The 23875-nt window shown below is 45.5% G+C and overlaps 1 protein-coding gene and 1 long non-coding RNA gene across 3 annotated transcripts in view; one reads left to right on the plus strand and one right to left on the minus strand.

Annotated features, from left to right (window-relative positions):
- Positions 1–23875, minus strand: part of LOC140715929 (uncharacterized) — a 288549-nt gene that overhangs the window by 77338 nt on the left and 187336 nt on the right. The gene's annotated exons all lie outside the window — the stretch shown is intronic.
- LOC140715584 (uncharacterized) lies at positions 373–22497 on the plus strand. The gene is made up of 2 exons (XR_012096164.1): positions 373–550; positions 22118–22497. It is a non-coding gene; the product is annotated as an uncharacterized lncRNA (long non-coding RNA).

Consider the following 23875-nt stretch of genomic DNA (forward strand, 5'->3'; position numbering starts at 1 on the left):
ATTATTATTATTATTATATCTTGCTCTTATATTTACACAGTCTGTTGGATTTTGAACATGGGTTGAACACCCAGCTTGGTGAGGTCTTTCATTGATTCTATTATGGTTGCTATTCTATTATAGATTTATTGAGTATGCTCACAAGAAAATGAATCTCAAGATTGTCGTATATGTACTTTGATAAAAAACTTACGTTGAACTTTGAATTTGTGATGGTGTATAGACACAGTCGAATTGTCAATGGCTGAAGACCAAACCTTCAAGGAGCACCCAGTGTCCTTTAATCCAAGTCACGCACGGCAAACTACGTAAGTGTAACGTTGTTGAGCTAAGTCAGGAAGCTCTACCAGCCTCTCGCTTGCTGCTGCCAAAGGAAGGTGTCTGCGTGCAATGGTCTCTCTGTCTCCCTCTCACCTCCTGCTCCCAGAGGCAGGCCCCTGCGTCTGAAAGGTCTCTTGTTCCCTCGATGCTGTCGGAGCACGGTGCCTGGATCTTGGGCAAAGTTTAATCGGGCTCTGTGGTTCATGTTACGTTGTGTTTCTGGTTTCTGGTCAGTCCTTTTCCTTGTTGCTAGATTGTGTGTTTTTGTGCAGGGTGCCCTGCAGTGAAGGGACAACATGATGCTAGATTGAACTGAACTGAATATACCTGGACCCTTTGTGTTTTATAGTCCGTTTTTTCCCCCCTCGCTTTTTTTGCAGTTTGTGCCATTCGGTTTTTTCCTGCACACGAGGGGGGTGGGGGGGGGGGCGGTTTGATGTTTTTCTTTGAATGGGTTCCATCTTTTTTTTTTGTTTTGTGGCTGTCTGTGGGAAGAATATTGTACACATACTTTGAAAATAAGTGTACTTTGAAACTTGAATCTTTGAAGCAAAGCATTTTCAAAGAGCGCTCTACGTGAATCTGTACTCTGCTCTAACTGGAAGTCAGCAGTTTGATCAAAATTATGGTGTGTGCAATCCAAACAACTAATTTAGTGGTTATTTAGTTAGAAAACATAAATATCACAGTATCAATGGTACTTGCTCTTTGCACTGGTACAAGTAAACTACAACAATGTAAATAGATCCTCAGGAAAAGCAGCTTAATGAATGCCTTCAGCAGTGGAATAATGCAAGAAGAAAGAATAATGACCTCCAGGGACTTTTGTTCTCAAAATTACTTCTCCTGGTCTCACCGGGGTCTGTTCTGCTATGAGTGACAGATCACAATCAGAATCTGAGCCAGGTTGATATGTGTTGTGAAATTTGTTAACTTTATGGCAGCAGTACAATGCAAGACATGATAAATAAGTTAAAAATAACACTGAATTGCAGTCAGTATAATAAATAGTTAAGATAAAATAAGCAGTTGAAAACAAACCAGAAATAGAGAAGTAGTGAGGTTGTGTTCATGGGTTCAGTGCCCATTTGGAAATCGGACGGCAGAGGGGAAGAAGCCGTTCCTGAATCGTTGAGTGTGTCCCTTCAGGCTTCTGTACCTCCTCCCTGATGGTAACAGTGAGAAAAGGGGTATGTCCTGGGTGGTGGGGGTCCTTAAAGATGGATGCCACCTTTTTGAGGCATTGATCCTTGAAGAATGTCCTGGATGCTACGGAGCTGACTAACCTGACAGCTCTCTGCAACTTATTTCGATCCTGTGCAGATGCACCCCCCCCACCCCGCCATACCAGACGGTGATGCAGCCAGATTTCAAATATGATTATGCTAATAGCACCGACATATTAATGTAATCACACTGGGGACGCCGGTGTCTGTAAACTGACAGCCAGCTTGTCCAGCTAACATGGACAATCTCTCTCACCCCCTCCATGACATACTGGACACACAGTCTGGTACCAATCCATTGAGCGTATACCGCTGAACGCCACAGGAGATCCTTTCTCCCTGTGGCTGTAAGACTCTACAGCTCCTCCTCCTACATCTACAAGTATATGGTTTCATTGCACATCTGTATTTTTCACTATTACTTTTCAAAGCACATTTGTATTTTTTTCATATCTCAAGGTTTACATTTTGTATTTTGAGGTATATATTTCTGACTGGGCAGCCTTGCAACAATAATTTCCTTCAGGATAAAACAGAGTTTTATCTTATCTTACGTCCTGTTTCTGAGCTGCTGCCTTTTGCCACATCCTCACCAGGACCTTCAGAAGTTCTGGTAAGGAGAACAGAGTCAGAGATTTCATGAGATCAGGACAGAGAAACTATATATCGAGTGTTCAGGTGGGATTCTGTTGCAAAACTGTGACTGTGTGGTTAAGAAGGTATACGGTGTATTGGCCTTCATCAATCGTGGAATTGAGTTTAGGAGCCGAGAGGTAATGTTGCAGCTATATAGGACCCTGGTCAGACCCCACTTGGAGTACTGTGCTCAGTTCTGGTCGCGTCACTACAGGAAGAATGTGGAAACCATAGAAAGGGTGCAGAGGAGATTTTTAAAGGATATTGCCTGGATTTTAATGGATATTGCATGCCTTATGAGAATAGGTTGAGTGAACTTGGCCTTTTCTCCTTGGAGTGACGAAAGATGAAAAGATGACCTGATGGAGGTGTATAAGATGATGAGAGGCATTGATCATGTGGATAGTCAGAGGCTTTTTCCCAGGGCTGAAATGGCTAGCATGAGAGGGCTCAGTTTTAAGGTGCTGGGAAGTAGGTACAGAGGGGATGTCAGGGGTAAGTTTTTTTATGCAGAGAGTGGTGAGTGTGTGGAATGGGCTGCCGGCGACAGTGGTGGAGGCGGATACGATATGGTCTTTTAAGAGATTCCTGGATAGGTACATGGAGCTTAGAAAAATAGAGGGCTGTGGGTAACCCTGGATAATTTCTAAAGTAAGTACATGTTCCGACAGCATTGTAGGCCGAAGGGACTGTATTGTGCTGCAGGTTTTCTATGTTTAAACTATAAAGTGCATGAAATCCGTTCCAACTTCCTTGGCTGATGTACCGTCTTAATTTTATGAGTGTTTTTCGCTGAATGAATTATCACTTCAGCTTGCATTAATGGACCCATGACGTGGCTGAGTTTCCTAGGAAGCCTGCCTGGAGGCTTACCTGACAAAGTCTTTTACGTGCCTTAGTTTGTAAAGGGAAAGAAGGTCACGGCAACCTAGAAGATGATTTAAGGCTTTTTACTAAATAGATCAATAGTGTGTTCAGCTAGTAAAAAATATACAAACTTGTGTTACATTAGGCTGAGCATAATTCCCGTTCTTTTGGAACAAATGTTTTTTTTTCCATAAACACAAGAGAATCTGCAGGAATTCAGAGCAACACTGGAGGAACTCAACAGGCCAGGCAGCATCTATGGGCAGAAGTAAACCACTTATGTTTTAAAAGTTGCTCTTTTATTGAGATACAGTATGGAATAGGCCCTTCCTGCCCTCTGAGCCACGCAGCCCTAGCTACCCCTGACTTAACCTACCCTAATCACGGGACAATTTACAATGACCAACTAAACATCCAACCACTACATCTTTGGACTGTGGGAGGACGCTGGAACCCCAGAGGAAGGCCACGCGATCACAGGAAGAACCTACAAACTCCTTACGGGCAGCGGTGGGAACAGAATGTGGGATGCTGGTACTGCAAAGCGTTGTGCTAACCACTATACCAGCAAGAGCCTTCATCAGGATTGTTCTGGGGGAATTTGTGTTGTACCAGATGGCTTGTCGACGAGAAATTCACTGCTCTTCAGCGATATCATTACTCACCCCCATGGTATCTTTATCACGTCCATACAGCAAGTAATCAAATGCACGTTGGCCTTTATTGTAAGGGGCTCAGGGAATAAGACCAATGACGTCTTCCTGTAACCTGTAGAGCTTTGACTAAGCCACACTTGGAGTACTGTGCACAGACATACTTTCCCTCTCCTGACGAGGATGCATCATTATCATCATCATTATGTGCCCTGTCATGTGACATCATCATTATGTGCCGTGTCATGGTGACCGAGAGGTGAACCAGAAGAATCCTGGGGGGGGGGGGGGGCGGGGACAACAGGTCAGTGATCATGGGAGGAAAACGCTTGGGGTGAGGATAACTTGAAATGGGATACTTTGGCGTTCCTATCACTGGGCTGCAAGATACCCAAGCAGAGAATAGGGCTGTTGTTCTTCTAGTTGGACCTCACTGCCGCAATGGAGAAGGCCAAAACGGAAGGGAAGAACTGTCAAATTATAAACTCGAAACAGCTATTGCAGAAAACGTTCAGGTCATCTGCAAAACCAATCTTCTTTGCCTCTGCTTAGTGTCACGAAAGTAAAGGAGCTCATGCTTTAAAATAATAATTGAAATTTTCACTTTCCTTTCTCCGGATGTCTTCTGAACATCATGGTGATCAAAAATCAATTGGTCTAGGGCCTCTTTATTCATCCACTTGATATTCACATCCTTGTGGGAAAGACAATTGCAAAATTTATCTCTGATTTCATCTCTACCTAATCAAAGAGCGAAATGAGCAAGCCCTTATCCTGACTAATAGACACTGTAGTCTGATAAAAGGCTTCTCGCCTGTCTGCACTGGCAATTGTACAGGCTTCAATGAAGCCACCTAAATGTGAGAACAGAGACCCATCTCATCTGGTAGGCAAGCTGTAGTAAAGATGAAAGATTATTTAATAACACCTTTTGCAATCTTCAGACATTTAGAGTTCATTTTGCAGCTAATAATATTGTCAATATTTTAATTACTTGTTCCATCATCGAAATGTTCCCACAACCAATGACCTCACTTAAGGACTCTTTATCTCATTATCTCATGTCCTCAATATTTATTGCTATTTACTTATATTTTCATCTGCAGAGTTTGTTGTCTTCTGCACTCTGGTTGATCTTTCATTGATCCTGTTATAGTTACTATTCTGTAGATTTACTGAGAATGCACAGGAAAATGAATCTCAGGGTATATGATGATATAATGATAATGGTAATAGAATTTACTTTGAACTTTGAATGTTAGAAACATTCTCCAAGAGTAGTCATAGCCGAAGGGTGGTGGTGGGGACGAGCTCCCACTACTAAACAATGCTCTTCATGGCGTGCATCTCAAACAGCCTCTGACAACCAAGTCCAACTCCCGGCCTTCACGTGTGGCATAGTTCTTATGCCCGGTGGAGCGGCTCTCACTGACAAGAGAAGGGGCAAAGGTGGACCACTGGCGCCTTAAAACCAGTTGCTCCAGGCAGGTGGGGCTCATTAACCACGGATGGTAGCTCACCTAGGAGAGGGGAAAACTCCGATTTCAAACCTCCGCTGCCTTGCGGCTTCCCCGCTCACGGGAAAGACTTTGGGAGTAAACCCCGAGGGAAAATCCGGAGTCCCGAAGGCGGCTGACTGCTGTACCCGGCACTGGCACGGCAACTCCTGCGATGCTGCTGGCACCGAACTGTATCAACTTCGTCGTTCCTTTGTACCTGTCATCAGCATGGAGAAGGGGGTTCCCACTGCGTGGGCAACTGACAGATCTCCATATCAACTCTGCCCTGGCTGGCGCCCTGGAGAAGCCACTCCCAGTGACTACCAGAGGCGCAGTACCATGGTCGACCACGACCGACGGAGGCCAGAGAGTTAGAAACCCGAGTTGCCTGCTTGCACACAATCCTTACGCCGCACGTGGTACTGACCCTGGTGGCCACGGCACCGAGACATATACCTCCTGCATTTAATTCCCACATTAATCTGTACGAATGGCTTGACCAACACATACTCAGTGCACGTAACAATAATAAACAAATATAGCTGTTTAATTTAACCTGAGAGATCCGAGTGGGTTGGTGCTCGGATCTTGCACCCAACGTTCAGCCCAGGGCTGTGGTGTCAACTGGAATTGTTTGCTCAAGTAGCTGAGCTTTAAGTAGAGTAAACAACAGTTTGACTCAAAGAATGATGCACTGAATCATAAACAAAGAGAAAATCTGCAGATGCGTGTCTGTCTGACCCCTTTTAGAGAAGATGTGCACTTGGGCAGTGTTGTAATATGAAACAAAGTCCACCGGAGAGAGGCAGAGGTGGTTTATTCAACAGAAAGGAGCAGCAGGCATCAGATTGACACCCTTTCAGAAGAAGAGGTGTGTTCGACCCAATATTACATGACATTTTACATGCTGAAGATCAAGGGACAATTCCATATTTACAGTGTATCTACAATGCTTCCCTTGAATTACATATAATTTCCACACCTTCTTCTTCGCACCCACACTGTAGCCATCCAAAATGAACGTTAGCAAAACACACACACAATACTGGGGGAGCTCAACAGGCCAGGCAGCGTCTATGGAAAAGAGTACAGTCCACCACGTTTCGAGCCGAGACCCTTCGGTGAGTCCTGACGAAGGGTCTCGGCCCAAAACATCAACTGTACTCTTTTCCATAGATGCTGCCTGGCCTGCTGCGTTCCACCAGCATCTTGTGTGTGTGTTTGGATTTCCAGCATCTGTAGATTTCCTCGTGGTTGATCAGCTTTGTCTGATTTTCCAGTTAACTGCTGTTCAGAGCTCCAGGAGCTTATTAACCAGAGCTGCATTTTAAGTTTAATCTACAGTCCACATTCAAAAGATTGATCACAGAGGTTAGTTGCTGAGGTTAATATTTTACTATACACCCTAAGTCCAGAACATGCCCTAATAGGTGGAGGGATGGAGATCCACCTCTACCAAAGGAGGTGAAAGGTGCTCCTTCCCTCCACTGGCCTGCAGGTCACCCTTGGGCAAGGTGTAGCACCTACTTTGCCCTTCCCCGATCACATGAATCCATAGGGAGCAGGTGGTGGATGGTCGTACAGCAGCTGGTGCATATCACAAGTCCCTGGTTATGCACTGATGCCAGGCAGACAATCTCTGAAGAGTATTGATAATGGCTAGGGGTCAGCCATCTTGTAAAGACACTGCCCAGAAGATGACAATGGCAAACCACTTCTGTAGAAAAATTTGCCAAGTATGGAAAGACCATGGACCGTCCATGTCAGAAAACACAGCATATAATGATGATGACTGTACAGTGACCTCCTCAGAATCTAGACATTCCACTATTTTCAACAAACACTGGATTCATTTTATTGAGATAGATCATGCAGAGAAACAGACTCTCCCCACCACACCCCCACTGAATGGAAATCACTCTCTTCATTCCATTGTTCCTCTGCACCCCACCGCCCACATCCTCACTCATCAACGCTGGCGGCTACACATGGAGCCCACTGAACCTCTCAAACAGCCGATGCTTCTCACACGGGAGAAACCGGAGCATCGAAAAGAAAGCCACATGGTCATTGGGAGAACACGCAAGCTGAATTGGAACCTAGATCGCCAAGTCAACCCTGGAGCCTTATAAGACCAAAGAATTGATTGTGGATTTCAGAAAGGGTAAGGCAAGGGAAAGCACACCAGCCCTTGTAGAGGGATCAGAAGTGGAAGAGTGGGCAAGTACAAGTTCTTGGGTGTCAATATCTCTGAGGATCTAACCTGGACCCTACACATCGATGTGGCTACAAAGAAGGCAAGACAGCAGCTACGTTTTATTAGGAGTTTGAGGAGATTTTGTATTCAATAAAGACCCTCACAAATTTCCACAGAAGTCATGTAGAGAGTATCACTGTCTGGTATGGGGGGGGGGGGGCTACTGCACAGGGTCACAATAAGCTACAGAGAGTTGTAAACTTAGTAGTCCGCTCCATCATGGACACTAGCCTCCATAGTATCCTGGACAGCGATGGCACAAAAAAGCAGTGTTCATCATTAAGGATGCCCATCACCCAGGACATGCCCTCCTCTCATTGGTACCATCAGGAAGGAGGTACAGGAGCCTGAAGGCTTACACTCAGTGATTCAGGAATAGCTTCTTTCCCTCTATCATCTGATTTCTGAATGGACATTGAACCCATGAACACTACCTCACCACTTCCTTATTTCTATTTTTGTACTAGTTATTTAATTAATTTATTTAATACATATACTTACTATAATTCAGTTTTTTTTCTCTATTATTACATATTCATGTAATAAATATTACATTACATAAATATTTGTGGCTACTGCCACAAAGACAACAGATTTCACGAGACTCGCCGGTGCTATTGAACCCGATTCTGATTCTGAGTCCGGACACAACACTGCTAGCCAGCGATCTCTGAACTGCCTAAGCTGGGTTACCAAGACGCTTCCCCTTGTGGTTTTGGGGGCAATTTGCTGCTGGTCCACAGAGGTGAAAACACCCTCGCTCTGATGCCAGTTTCATTGATTCCAGACAGCTTGAAGTGTTCAGAGGAGCGACATCGCTCCTTAAAAACATGAGACCCACCAAGAAGCTGGGTCATGGTACCCACTGAGTCATAGCAGAACTTCTACCTCACCCACCTGCCTGCCCAATCTCTTACCTCTAATCCGGGGGTCCCAACCATTTTTTTTTAATGGCATGGACTCTTACAATTAGCAGAGAGGACCCCAGGTTAGGGTCCTCTAATCCCAAGGGAAGAAATCTAAATGTCTGTCTACTTCAGCCTCAAGTGGGCATCTACAGATCTTTGTGGTAAGAAGAGTCGAAGATTCACAACCCTCATAATAAAGGCCCACACGCACACCTGGAGGAGCTCAGCAGGCCAGGCAGCATCTATGGGAAAGAGTAAACCGTCGACGTTTCAGGCCGAGACCCTACACCGGGACCGGAAAAGTAGTTGAGGAGTCAGAGTAAGAACGTGGGAGGGAGGGAAGGAAGAAATACGAGGTGGTAGGTGATAGGTGAAACTGGGAGAGGGGGAGGGGTGAAGTAGAGAGCTGGGAAGTCGACTGGTGAGAGCTAAAGGGCTGCAGAAGGGGGAATCTGATAGGAGTGGGCAGAAGACCATGGAAGAAATGGTGAGGAGCACCAGAGAGAGACGATGGGCGGGTAAGAAGATAAGGTAAGAGAGGGAAAAAAGAATGGGGAATGGTGCAGGGAGGGGGGCAATTACTGGAAGCTGGAGAAATCGATGTTTAATAAAGAAATGCCTTCTCCCCAAGATCGTAAATGGCCATTCTCTCATCCTGAACGTCTTCTCCTATTTCTTGATCAGGCAGAGGAAACAGACAGACAGACATACTTTATTGATCCCGAGGGAAATTGGGTTTCGTTACAGTCGCACCAATCAAGAATAGTGTAGAAATATAGCAATATAAAACCATAAATAATTAAATAATAATGAGTAAATTATGCCAAGTGGAAATAAGTCCAGGATCAGCCTATTGGCTCAGGGTGTCTGACACTCCGAGGGAGGAGTTGTAAAGTTTGATGGCCACAGGCAGGAATGACTTCCTATGACACTCAGTGTTACATCTCGGTGGAATGAGTCTCTGGCTGAATGTACTCCTGTGCCTAACCAGTACATTATGGAGTGGATGGGAGACATTGTCCAAGATGGCATGCAACTTGGACAGCATCCGCTTTTCAGACACCACCGTCAGACAGTCCAGTTCCACCCCCATAGTAAGAAACCCCCTCAGCATCTACTCTGTCAAATGTTGGCTTGGACATTCAGTTGAACGTCCTCCACCAACGATGACAAAATGTGGAGCCGTGGAGAGAGGTCGGTAAAGGGAAGTGGTGGGAAACAGAAAGAACTGTGGAACTGTAAACAAGACCTTTTGGCCCTGGCCTCCTAAGCTGAGAGGCATCTATTTTTACCCATTTCTAACCATGCAGATGTCAAGGTAATTACTCATTCTCACAGCAGATAGTTTGTGTTGAACTAGCAGCCAGCAAACTGTCTGCTTAAAATTAGCAGCTCAGCTGTTATTAGCTTATTTTAGATTAATACCTTGCCTGGGGCTGCCATGGTAATCTACAATGCAGTTCTGTATAAGTTTCATATTAAGAGCAATATTGTTCAATTCCTTAATGATGAGTTACATATTTTAATGATGTGCCTCCTGGCATCGTGTGGACTGTGGGCAGATGTATGAATATTAGGACGGCACGGCAGTGTAGTGGTTAGCACAACGGTTTACGGTACAGGAGACCCGGGTTCAATTCCCGCCACTGCCTGTGAGGAGTTTGTACGTTCTCCCCGTGACTGCGTGGGTTTCCTCCCATGATCCAAAGGTATACTAGTCGGTAGGTTAATTGGTCATTGTAAGTTGTCCCGTGATTAGGCTACGGTTAAATCGGGGGCTCCTGGGTGGCCTGGCTCAAAGGGCAGGAAGGGCCCACTTTGAGCTGTATCTCAAATAAATACTAAATATTCCCCTCTCACAGGATGAATTACTCCTGTTACCATACTTGAATTGATCAACCGTGCAAAGTAGTAGCTGAATGGACTACTCTGTGGCAGGAGGGGTGAGGGGGGGAGGGATTAAGATTCCATTCGAAGGGTTGCTAACTGATCACTGCTGGTGTGAAGGGTGCCACAATAACATAGCAGTTAGCGCGTCGGAGTCTCAGAATTTGATTCCGACGCCGTCTGTACTTCCTTCCCACGGGCGCGAGGGTCTCCCCCGGGTGCTCCAGTTTCCTCCCAAGGTCCCAAGGCGCACTGATTAGCAGGTGAATTGGTCACTGGAAAACTGTCCCGTGACAGAGGCCTGTTGGTGGGTGGCGGGCCTGTTCTGTGCTCTGTCTCCAAAATCAAATCGGGGAGGGCACCCTGCTTCAAAGAAGGGTTTTATTTATCCTCCAAGAGCACAGGAAGTACAGTCAGTGGCCACTTTATTAGGTGCTTTGCGTAGCCACAGTGAATGTTCTGCTGCTGTAGCTCTCCCCCCACCCCCACCCCCACCGCCACTTCCAGCTTGGACACACTGTGCATCCAGAGGCGTTCTTCTACACGTCAGCTTGATTATTTGAGCGACTGGTGCCTCCCTGCCAGCTTGAACCAGTCTGGCCCCTCTGCTTTGGCCGCTCTCACGAACGCGGCTCGTCTTCTTTGCACATTGGCCACTGGGCGGACTTTGCGTGCGGTTTCTCACGTCTGCACGGAACGCAGTTGCAGGAAAGCAGCATCCATGGTCAGAGGCCCCCACCACCCAGGGCATGCTGCCATCGGGGGAGAAGGTACAGGAGCCACAGGACTCACGCCACCAGGCTCAGGAACAGTTACTGCTGCTCAACCATCCGGCCTTTGAACCAAAGGTGATAACTTCACTCACCTTCACTTGCCCCATCATTGAAATGTCCCGCAAACTATGGACTCACTTTCAAGGACTCTTTATCTCATGTTCTTGATGCTTATTTCTTGTTATCTTCTAGTATTTGTACAGTTTGATGTATTTTGCCCATTGGTGGTCTACCCTGTTGAGCACCGTTTTTTTAAATGGATTCTATCATGTTTATTGTGTTTACAATGAATGCCCACAAGAAAATGAACCTCAGGGGTTGTTTATGGTGATATGTACTTTGATAATAAATTTACTTTGAACTTTGAACACCCCATAAGTCTGCAAATGATGCACTCGTCAGATAGGTGAGGAGTGGAGGGAACTGAAGCACGAGGAGAGGGTAAAACAGATCAGGAAGACGGCAGAGGAAGGAATTTAAAGTATCCTGGTTCAATCGAGGTCTTCAAAGATTGAGTTGGACAGCGAAGGGTAAAATTACAGTGTACTGACTGAAAATTCTCAGCCTGCTGAGCGTGGTCTTCTCTCTTCAATACAATCAACATCCTTTCCGCCTTTCTTTTTGAAAAAGTAAAGTTCTTTTTCCGAAATGCAGGCGAAGCTCTGGTGCTAATGGCAGCAGGGTGCTATTTTGGACTGTTTCCCCTACTCTGATTCCATTGTCCAGCACGTCCAAACATATCCTGTTTTCCTAGGGGTTTGTATGGGCCGGGATTCAATCAGACGCCAATCCAGTCATCCCACCAACTTCTCCAGGAGATGGTGATGGAGATTTTGGATTTTCATTTAATCCCAGTGGACCTGGAATCTTAACGTTTCCTCGGGACACATTAATGAACCTCACACCAGTTAGTTAATCCTGTTGTAGGGAAACTTCTAGAAACATCCTGAAGACACCAGGGCAATGTGCTTTGTTGAGGAAGAAATGTTGGCTACAATACTCAGTACAATTCCTCCAGGTTCTGGTTTCCAGCTAAGCCATTAAGACCTTAGCCTGAAGACTTTACTCCCTCTCAAAACATGCTCTCATTCAGTATTGCTATCCAAACATATGCCTACAGAATACTGAATGTCCTGGATAAAATGGATGTGGAGAGGATGTTTCCTATCATGGAGAAGCCCAGGACCAGTGGGGTCAGCCTCAGAATGGAAGGATGTCCCTTTAGAACACAGATGAGGAAGAATTTCTTTAGCCAGAGGTGGTGTATCTGTGGAACTCATTGCCACAGAGGCCAAATCATTGAGTATCTTTAAATCGGAGATGACAGGTTCTTGATTAGTCAGGGTATCATAGGTAAGAGGGAAAAGGCTGGAGAATGGTGTTGAGAGGGATAATAAATCAGCCATGATTGATTGACAGAGCAGAATCGATGGGCCAAGTGGCCTAATTCTGCTCCTATGTTTATGCTCTTAAGATCCAAAGCACTGCTGTAAAAGGAGCTGCTGTTGGCAACCCCCCTTGTCCTGAAGTCATCAAGCTGTGGGTTCGAATCTGGCTTGAGAACAAAATTCTACTCTGGTATTGAGGAAATAGGCTGCTATCTTTTAAACAAGGCAGTTCATTGCCCGCCTGCTCTCTGGGAGTGGAATAGTAAGATCCGATGAATATTTCCAAGAGCAGAATTTGGTGCCCTTGGTGATGGATACGAGACACGCAACTGGTCAACGTCATTGTGTAGTTAGTAAATATGAGAATATCTTCCTACACTGAGAACTTCAAAATCAGAGTAAATGTATTGTCAACGTGGAATTCAGAAGGATGGGGGGAATATCAGTGAAACCTGTCGAATATTGAAAGGCCTGGACAGAGTGGATGTGGAGAGGATGTTTACCCATTGTGGGTGAGTCTAGGACCAGAGGGCACAGCCTCAGAATAGGGGGATATCCATTTAGAATAAAAATGAGGAAAACTTTCTTTAGCCAGAGGACAGTTAATCTGTGGAATTCATTGCTACAGGCAGCTGTGGAGGCCAAATCATTGGGTACATTTAAGGCAGAGGTTGAAAGGTCCTTGATTAGTGAGAGTGTCAAAGGTTATGGGGAGAAGGCAGGAGAATGGGGTTGAAAGGGATAATAAATCAGCCATGATAGAATGGCAGAGCAGACAAGAAGGGCCAAATGGCCTAATTGTGCTTCTGTGTTTATGGTCTTAAATGTGCATCGGTCACCAAAGACTCTTGCATACTAGCCACAGTAAGGTCCTGAGATCACAATGAGAAAGCAAACCTTTTTCTTTTAAGATTATGTCATCATCATTGTCACTGTGGAGATGTACAGAGCAGAGACACAGAGAGCAACAGAGGCCACCCTTCCCCAAAGAGCAGCCACTCCAATATGCTATTGGAGTCTCTAGCAGTTTAACAAGTCTTTCCTTTTGTCCTCCACTCTCACACATCACACAAATGAGTACAAGATGCACAGAGTTTTCAGAACTTTCTGGGAGAAGTGCCAAAGATTTGGAATATATACCACTTGTGTGCAGAAGATCTACAGGGTATCTGTACCAGTAACTGGAGATGGGAGGGTTTGGGAGGGGGCACAATCGTTGGAGAAATTACACAAACCATCCTGTTAACAGATCAAATTCAATAACATCACGGCAAGCCAAACATATCAGATACTAAAACAGAAAATGCTGGTATTATTCAGCGACAACTTTGACACAGTTGTCCTCAGCATTCAATGTTTCCCTTCCCTCAGATGCGGGCTGACCTGAACGTTTCAAGCTTTTTCTCCTTTTAGTTTTGATTTTCAGCATCAACCTTTTTAAAAAAACTCTAGGTGCTTGCAAAGGTGCAGAAATTAATCAGGCCAAGTTTGATTGCTTCAGCACAGAACTGGGGTAAAGTGGAGATGATCAAATGCATTCTCCTGGAGTTTGCAACGCAGCAAGTGATGTAATGTTAATTTTGGCAGGCATGTGGAGCAAGACAGATCAGCAGTGCCCAAATAAAGCCTAGACTGGCACCATGTTCCCAGCACTAGTGAAGCTCCTGCTGATCTGATATAAACCTTGCATAAATCACAGAAGAGACGTCACAGCGTCAAACCTGCAGGCTACTGGCTTCATGTGAAGAAGGGAGACTCTCTCTCCTTTTCAGCTGAATCCCCAAGGCCTGTCAGATTGACGTTGCAGAAGAGCTAACGTACCATGATTAGAGAGGCGCAGTTTATTAACATAGACTGCTTTAGAAATTATATTTATTCATCTGTAAGTATGAATGCAGCTTCCATCTCGGTCAATAACTCCTTGAATCAATATAGAACATGGACTAGAACAGCAGAGCACACTGAGGCCCTTCAGCCCACAATGTTGTGCCAAAACACTAACCTATCCCAAGATCAATTTAACCCCTCCCCCATAGTCCTCCATTTTCCTTCTGTCCATATACCTATCCAAGAGTCTCTTAAATGTTCTTAATGTATCTCAATAGTTCAAGAGTTCCATTTAAGGTCAGAGAAATTTACAAAGACAGGTGTGTAAAAAGGGCCTGAAGGATCACTGGGGACCCGAGTCACCCCAACCACAGACTGTTCCAGCTGCTACCATCCGGGAAATGGTACCGCAGCATAAAAGCCAGGACCAATAGGCACCGGGACAGCTTCTTCCACCAGGCCATCAGACTGATTAACTCACGCTGATGCAATTGTATTTCTGTTATATTGACTGTCCTGGTGTCCATGCTATTTATTATAAATGACTATAAATTGCACATTGCACATTGAGACAGAGACATAACGTAAAGATTTTTACTGCTCGATTATATGAAGGATGTAAGTAATGAAGCCTACTCGATTCAATGTGTACAATATCCTGAAACTCTTGCTCTTCGCAGACAACCATGAAAACAAGAGTGCCCCAGAAATGAATGACCGTAAAAACGTTAGGACCCCAAACCCCCCCCCACTCCCCCCCTCCCAAGCACAAGCAGCAAAACCACAACCCTCCCCCATCCTCACCCACTTCTGCAAAAAGAACATCAGCACCCCCAACCCACCGAGCAAGCAATAGCAAAGCCCCCAGGGAAGACCACAATCTGTACTACAACAAAAACTAATTCGTTATACCACAGGCTCTGTCCCTCCCCAATAAAGGGACAGAGGGGTGTCCCCTTTCACAGCGAGGGGGGAGACGTAACAAAAACAACTCAATGATTATGCAAATCTCTGTTGTGCATTTAATATCTCAATATTATTTGAGTAATATTATAAATATTACAAATTGGGTGGTGAGGTGGAGATACATCTCTACCAAAGGAGGTGTAAGGTGCTCTTTACCTCCACTAGCCTGCAGGTCACCCTTGGGCAAGGTGTAGCACCTCCTTAGCCCCCTGTCTGAGTCAAGTGATGCCATAGGAGGAGGTGGCGGATGGTCGTATGAGCAGGCGGTGCAGATCACAAGTCATGGTTATGCAACCACTGACGCCAGGTGGATAATCTCTGAAGAGTATTGACAATGGCTGGGCCATCTTGCAAAGACACTGCCCAGAAGAAGACAATGGCAAACCACTTCTGTCGGAAAATTTGCCAAGAACAATCATGGTCGTGGGAAGGCCGTGGGTCACCCTTGACACACAGCACATAATGGTGATAATGATTGTAAATATATTGCTTAATTAAGCATTCTTTGGTGTTTACAGCATGCATTTTGGGTTATATGTAAAAGTACGCAAACAGCATACGTCATTATGTCACTATGTCACGTGCACACCTTGCTAAGAGTGAAAACCAGGTTAAGCTCGCATTCCCGGCTCCCTTGTTTTCATCTCAATTAGACTTTATGTTCTGGAGTTACAAAACATAACCGTTTCCCTCTACCTCCATCCCTGGCACTTCATTCATACACCCACCATTCTCTGTGTAAAAGACCTATCTCTGTCATCACCCCCACACCTTCCTCCAAACACCTTAGCTGTGACAGGGACATGGCGGGAAAACAAACCCAAGTGCAGGATTCCAACACGGAGGCAGGATCAGGAGGCAGAATCTCCGTAGCGGGTGTAGAATCGGGACCAGGCTGAGTCAGGACCTGGGAGAGTTGGTTTACGGAGAGATACGGGGTTGACGACTTGGAGCAAGGTCTCTCTCTCTCTCTCTCTCTCTCTCTCTCTCTCTCTCTCTTCTTCTCTCTCCTCTTCTCTCTCCTCTCCCCTCTCTCTCTCCCCTCTCTCTCTCTCCCCTCTCTCTCTCTCCCCCTCTCTCTCTCTCCCCTCTCTCTCTCTCCCCTCTCTCTCTCTCTCCCCTCTCTCTCTCTCCCCTCTCTCTCTCTCTCTTGTCAACCAACAATCTGGCAAGGGCTGACCAGAGCTGTCGGAGTCTTATCCTCTGGTGGCTAACGGAAACCAGGTGCTGGTGATTGAGAGGAATTGGGAAAGATTGGGAATCAAGTGTGGGGATTAAGGACCAATTAGGGAGGAAAGGGAAAAGGTGGGGAATGCCAGCCAGGACCATGACATTAGCAATTCCCACCCTAGAAAAAAGGCACTATCTTTCCACTCTGTCTATGCCCATTATCATCTTGAATACCTCCATCAAGTAACTTATCATCCTCCTCCCCAAAGAGAAAGTCCCTAGTTTGTTCAACCTGTCCTCATGAGATACAGTCTAATCCAGGCAGTATCCGGGTAAATCTCCCCTGCACCCTCTCGAATCCAGGCAGTATCCTGGTAAATCTCCCCTGCACCCTCTCGAATCCAGGCAGTATCCTGGTAAATCTCCCCTGCACCCTCTCGAATCCAGGCAGTATCCTGGTAAATCTCCCCTGCACCCTCTCTAATCCAGGCAGTATCCTGGTAAATCTCCCCTGCACCCTCTCTAATCCAGGCAGTATCCTGGTAAATCTCCCCTGCACCCTCTCTAATCCAGGCAGTATCCTGGTAAATCTCCCCTGCACCCTCTCTAATCCAGGCAGTATCCTGGTAAATCTCCCCTGCACCCTCTCTAAAGCTTCCACATCCTCCCCATAATGAGGCGACCTGAACTGAACACCACACACCAGGTGTGATATGGACAAGTTTTATAGAGCTACAATATTACTTGAAACCAGAGAATCAGTGTGTGGGTGAAGAGACGTATCAGAGCTCCTGTTAAAGGAAACGTGTGTCTGTTGGAAAAAAGTGATTGACAAATCACATTTACTACATTTGAACCTGGACTTAAAGTACATCCATCTGTCCAGGTATTAATCATAGAAACGTAGAAAATAGGTGCAGGAGTAGGCCATTCAGCCCTTCGAGCCTGCACCGCCGTTCAGTATGATCATGGCTGATCATCCAACTCAGAACCCTGTACCTGCTTTCTCTCCATACCCCCGATCCCTTTAGCCACAAGGGCCATGTCTAACTTCCATCATGGCATAGCCCCTCAAGAATACACCAAACATATATTTAAAAATCCAACAATGTAGAGGTCTTACAACTGAAGCTTTCACTTTAAGAGTACAAATGTCCTGTTTTTAATTTAAAAGAGTCACCTTCGCCTTATGATCAATTAAACAGCCAGCAGTCAGTCACGTGCATACCCAGACACACATACGCCTTGAAAAACACACAGGGAATGCTTGAGGAGCTCAGGCAACTCTTTATGCCTTTCCATCAATGCTACTGAGTTCCCTCCTGTAACCCCAGCACAAGAAAATCCGCAGGGGCTGGAAACCCAAAGGGCGAAACACACAAAATGCCAGAGGCACCCATCAGGCCAGGCGGCGTCGGTGGAAATGCCGTTCCGGGCCGAGACCCTTCATCAGGACTCCTCCAGATTTCGTGTGCCCTGCTCGAGATTTCCAGCATCTGCAGAATGCCTTGTGTTCACACCTCGCAAAGCTGTTTTGAATCAGCATGCCTGAATTTATGGACCAGGTTGTTTTTGTCTTCTCTCAACAGTTGGTCATTTCATGACCTCTTTTTCTTTATCCCTGATTATGCTTTAAACTGAATTCCAACGCGCAAACTGTCCCGACAAAGATTTAAACTCAAGTTTACTGGAATATTAAATCCAAGTCTCTGAAATAACAATAATTACAGGTAACATAACTGCTCCATCACCACATCCAATCAACTACCCAGCATCTACAAGAATCCCAGTGGAACGTCAATCTTTCGACGTTTCCAGCCGAAACCCTTCACCAGTCCTGATGAAGGGTCTTGGTCCGAAAAGTCGACTGTTTACTCCTCTCCATAGATGCTGCCTGGCCTGCTGAGTTCCTCCAGCATTTTGTGTGAATTACTTTGATCTCCAACATCTGCAGATTTTCTCTTGTTTGTAGTGTCCATCATTGATTGATTGATTGAGATTCAGCACAGAACAGCCTTTCTCTCCCTTTTGAGCCACGCCACCCAGAAACCCCCCTGATTTAATCCTGGCCTAATCACAGGACAATTCACAATAACCAATTGACCTGCCAACCACTGCATCTTCAGACTATGAGAGGAAGCGAGAGTATCAGAGGAAACCCACACGATCATGGGGAGAGGGTATTGCTCAGAATTAACTACTTTGTAAAATTAGCAAATTATTCAAAAGGCTCCAACTGACATCACTTACATGATGACAGCTCATTTTGAAGTTTGATATTTTTTCCACAAAACTGCTTCTTCAACATTTTCCACCCCAGCATTAGCACAGATCAAGTACAACCACATCTCAGGGGGAAGTAAAGTGTTATTTGAAAGGGTGGAAATTACTAGCAGGTTGAGGAAATTGCTCATTATGTGTAACGAGTGAGTGTGGAACATAGAATTCTAGAGCACGTTACAGGCCCTTCGGCCCACAATGTTGTGCCGACCATGTAACCTACTCTAGAAACTGCTCAGAATCACCCTCCAGCAGAGCACTCTATTGTCTGAGCTCCATGTACCTATCTAAGAGTCTCTTAAAAGACCCTACTGTATCCCCCTCTACCACCACCGCCGGCAGCACTCTCTGTGTGAAAAACTGACCCCTGACATCCCCTTGCACCTAAGTCCAAGCACCTTAAAACTATGCCCTCTCGTGTTAGCCATTTCAGCCCTGGGAAAAAGCCTCTGGCTATCCACACAATCAATGCCTCTCATCATCTTATACACCTCTCATCCTCTGTTGCTCCAGAAGAGAAGGCCGAGTTCACTCAATTCTCATAAGGCGCACTCCCCAATCCAGGCAACATCCTGGTAAATCTCCTCTGCACCCTTTCTATTGTATCCACATCCTTCCTTTAGTGAGGTGACCAGAACTGAGTCAGAATGGAAGAAACAATGATTTTCAAATCAGGTGCTGGAAAGGGTGGATGCATAATATCCATCAACTAGAGCAACGTTTGAAGGATACGGAATACGTCAACAGACAGTTTCAAAAGAGGCTTTTCCCTCCTCACTCACCACGTAGTCACCTGAAACTAGATCTGAATCAGAATCAGGGTTACGTCATGAAATTTGTGTCTTTGTGGCAACAGTACAATGCGATATATGATAGTTTTTAAAAACTGCGAATTACTGTAAGTATATACATGTATACGTCTTCAAAGAGCGGTGCCTCAGGAAGGCAGCGTCCATCATCAAGGATCCCCACCACCCAGGACACACTTTGTTCTCATTGTTACCATCGGGTAGGAGGTACAGGAGCCTGAAGGCAGCTTTTTTCCCTCTGCCAGCAGATTCCTAAATGGACATTGAATCTCTGAGCACTACCCTACCTCACCAGACACTGCTTATAAATAACTCTGTCCCTCTTATCTACGCAAAACTTCTCAGCTCTTAATTATAAACACAAGAAAGCCTGCAGATGCCGGAAATCCAAAGCAACACACTGTGGCGAACTACATATACCTGTCTGGACACACCCCCTGATGACTGCTCCTGTGGCTCCTCCCACAGACCCCGGTATAAAGGTGATGGAGGTCTGAGCCCGGCCTCTCAGTCTCCAGGATGTAGTATGGTGGCCAACCACTGCTTGTTCCTTCTTCCAGTCAATGAAAGCCGATACCTCGCTTTTATGTCTCAGAGAGAGTTATTGATGGTGCATCGCACACACACACACACACACACACACACACACACACACACACACACACACACACACACACACACACACACACACACACACACACACACACACACACACACACACACACACACACACACACACCTGGAGGAACTCAGCAGGTCAGGCAGCACCTATGGAAACTGAGAGCTCTTCTCTCAGCCCGAAACGTCGACTGTTTATTCATTTCCACAGATGCTGCCTGACCTGCTGAGATCCCCCAGAATTTTGTGTGTGTTGCTTCAGCTCTTACTTAGTTGCCCTGTGCTACAGCTCCTCAAGTCCCCACCATCCTTTCAAATCCAGACCCTAAACCCCTTTGGGTAAAAGCAGTTATCTTCAACTCCTCTGCAATGTTAGTTTCAACCTTGTACCCTAGTGACTGACCCCTCTGCTAAGCACATTATATTTTGCTGATTTCACGGCCCATTACCTGAGCTGTGCTCCTCCTTTTCGCCCCATCCCAAGAAATGTTGCCGTAACAGCAGCTCTCCCCTTGCGAATAAGGTGCCATGTTGCAAGGCTGGGCAAGAATGCAGTAGGCCGAGCTCCGAAACAGGAGAAGGCTGGCATCTAACAGCTCCAATGATAGGATTCTCACTGATCACAGCTCGAGGCCATTGGCCCCTAATCCATCAAATGCGAAAGCTAGCACCAGGTTCAGTGCAATGTGTAAAAATTGGACAACTAATTGGTGCGTTAGATCCTTAACTAAATCAAATGGCTTAATTACAAACGAGCCTGGGTTTAACCATCTAATCCATCACAGAGTGACTCTCTGATCTCACGGTTTTAATGATTTTACTCTAAATCTTATCGTAAAATTCTTTGCCAAGTGACTTTCTGGGCAGAGGCCAGACTAATCTTTCAGTCACCTCGGGCTGAGTTGAAACTGAAAGGAAATGTTTTTTAAAACTAGGGCAGCAAATTCCTTAGCAGCTGCAGACGTCCGCCATGGGTTCCAGTGGAGGTCAGGAGAGAAAGAAATTCTTACTTCACGATTTGCAGATTACCGCACCACCCCCCCCCCCACCCCCCCCAAACACTCTCTGGATTAATGGCCTCAAATGGTTGAATGAGACACTTGAAAGGAGCTCCCTCAAAAGTCCACTCGACTCGTTCACTCCACTGCAGTGAGCCAGTGAAGAAGCTCTGGCTTCTCCGACTGATAGTGTTCAGAATCAGAATCAGGTTTAATATCCCCAAAATACGTCGTGAAATCTTTTAACTTTTATATATATATATATTAAATAAGTAGGGCAAAAGCAGAAATAAAAAGGGTGAGGTAGTGTTCATGGGTTCAATGTCCATTCAGAAATCAGATGGCAGAGGGGAAGAAGCTGTTCCTGAGTCGCTGAGTGTATGCCTTCAGGTTTCTGATGGTAACAGTGAGAAGAGGGTATCTCCTGGGTGATGGGGGTTCTTAATAATGGACGACGCCTTTTTGAGGCATCGCTCCTTGAAGATGTCTTGGATACCATGGAGGCAGGTGCCCATGACGGAGCTGACTAATTTTACAGCTCATTATTGGATAGATCATGTCACAATCTGCGTCAGCATTTGTTGAATTCAGAATCAGAATCAGGTTTATTATCAGCAGCGTGTGTCGTGAAATTTGTTAACTTAGCGGCAGCAGTTCAATCCACAGGTGAAACAAACATAACTCCATGTTACAGGGAGATGTTCAAGGACCTGCTTCTGTGAGAGATCAGACACTCGTGGGGATGAAGAAAATCAGAGGACACAAGTGTCTAGAATTGAAGGAGCACAGAAGTTAAAAAAAAAGTTTTATAGGGTCTGGGAAGAAATTACATAGATTGGCACAAGTTACTCGCATAAATTGAAAGAGGAAGCTGAACAAAAGAGTTTTTGATTAGAATGATATCAATGGAGGTTCTCATTCAGCGGCTGTAGATTATGATGTGAACTCAACTCTGTCACAGTTCAGAGCACAGGCAGGCTTGCCAGTTAATCCACTGGATAAAATCCCTGAGTTAATTGAAAATGTTCCTTCAGCTCACAGGAGAATGAGGAAGAGAGTGACAGGCAACGACGCTTTTGAACACCGAGGCTACTACACGCTCGAAGACGGCCGTCTCCATCCTCAGACACATCACGGCAGTATCATGGTTGGCGCATCACTTTACGTTCTTGCGATCGCCGAGCAGGGTTCAATTCCCATCCCAGCTTATAAGGAGTTCGCACGTTCTTTCCTTGACTATGTTTCCTCCCACGTTCCAAAGGAGGATGGGAAGGGTTAGTGAGTTGAGGGCATGCTCCGATGGCGGCACTCGCGGGCTGCCCCAGCTCATCCTTGCTGATTTGATTTGTCACAAACAATGCCCTTCACTGCTTGCTTCGATGTACAAGTGATAAATAAAGCCAATTCTTTATCTTGAACTTCCGCCAACCTTGTCCTTATCTCTGTAACTGTGATACTTCCCTCTCTGTTTATTGTGTAACTTGGAAAGCCGCTGTGCACTGTGGTAATGAATCGATTTGGCTAAATGATATACAAGATTTTCACTGAACCTCGGTACATGCGAGAGTAATAAACCAAGATATCAATTATTCATGGTTCTGTTTGGTTTACATTGCAGCCCAATGCCAATGCTGATCAAATAGCCAAAAGATTGTATGACTAAATGGATCTCATATCCTTTAGAAAAGGATACGCAATATCTACTAACAGTAAAGGTCCAATAACCGGTTATTTCTGTCCTTCTGCAATTGATTGTCAAGCTTTCAGATGTCCATGTCGTATGACCGGAAGGTCAGATGTCCATGTCGTATGACCGGAAGGTCAGATGTCCATGTCGTATGACCAGAAGGTCAGATGTCCATGTCATTGACTAGAAGGTCAGATGTCCATGTCGTATGACCAGAAGGTCAGATGTCCATGTCATTGACTAGAAGGTCAGATGTCCATGTCGTATGACCAGAAGGTCAGATGTCCATGTCATTGACTAGAAGGTCAGATGTCCATGTCGTATGACCAGAAGGTCAGATGTCCATGTCATTGACTAGAAGGTCAGATGTCCATGTCGTATGACCGGAAGGTCAGATGTCCATGTCATATGACCAGAAGGTCAGATGGCCATGTTGTATGACCAGAAGGTCAGATGTCCATGTCATATGACCAGAAGGTCAGATGTCCATGTCGTATGACCAGAAGGTCAGATGTCCATGTCATTGACTAGAAGGTCAGATGTCCATGTCGTATGACCAGAAGGTCAGATGTCCATGTCATATGACGAGAAGGTCAGATGTCCATGTCATTGACCAGAAGGTCAGATGGCCATGTTGTAACACCATAAGGTCAGATGTCCATGTCGTTTGACCAGAAGGTCAGATGTCCATGTCATTGACCAGAAGGTCAGATTGTACATGTCATATGACCAGAAGGTCAGATGTCCATGTCATTGACTAGAAGGTCAGATGTCCATGTCGTATGACCAGAAGGTCAGATGTTCATGTCATTGACCAGAAGGCCAGATGTCCATGTCATATGACGAGAAGGTCAGATGTCCATGTCATTGACCAGAAGGTCAGATGGCCATGTTGTAACACCATAAGGTCAGATGTCCATGTCGTTTGACCAGAAGGTCAGATGTCCATGTCATTGACCAGAAGGTCAGATTGTACATGTCATATGACCAGAAGGTCAGATGTCCATGTCATTGACTAGAAGGTCAGATGTCCATGTCGTATGACCAGAAGGTCAGATGTCCATGTCATTGACTAGAAGGTCAGATGTCCATGTCGTATGACCAG

This window comes from Hemitrygon akajei, chromosome 24 (assembly GCF_048418815.1).
Source record: "Hemitrygon akajei chromosome 24, sHemAka1.3, whole genome shotgun sequence".
NCBI classification, from domain to species: Eukaryota; Metazoa; Chordata; class Chondrichthyes; order Myliobatiformes; family Dasyatidae; genus Hemitrygon; species Hemitrygon akajei.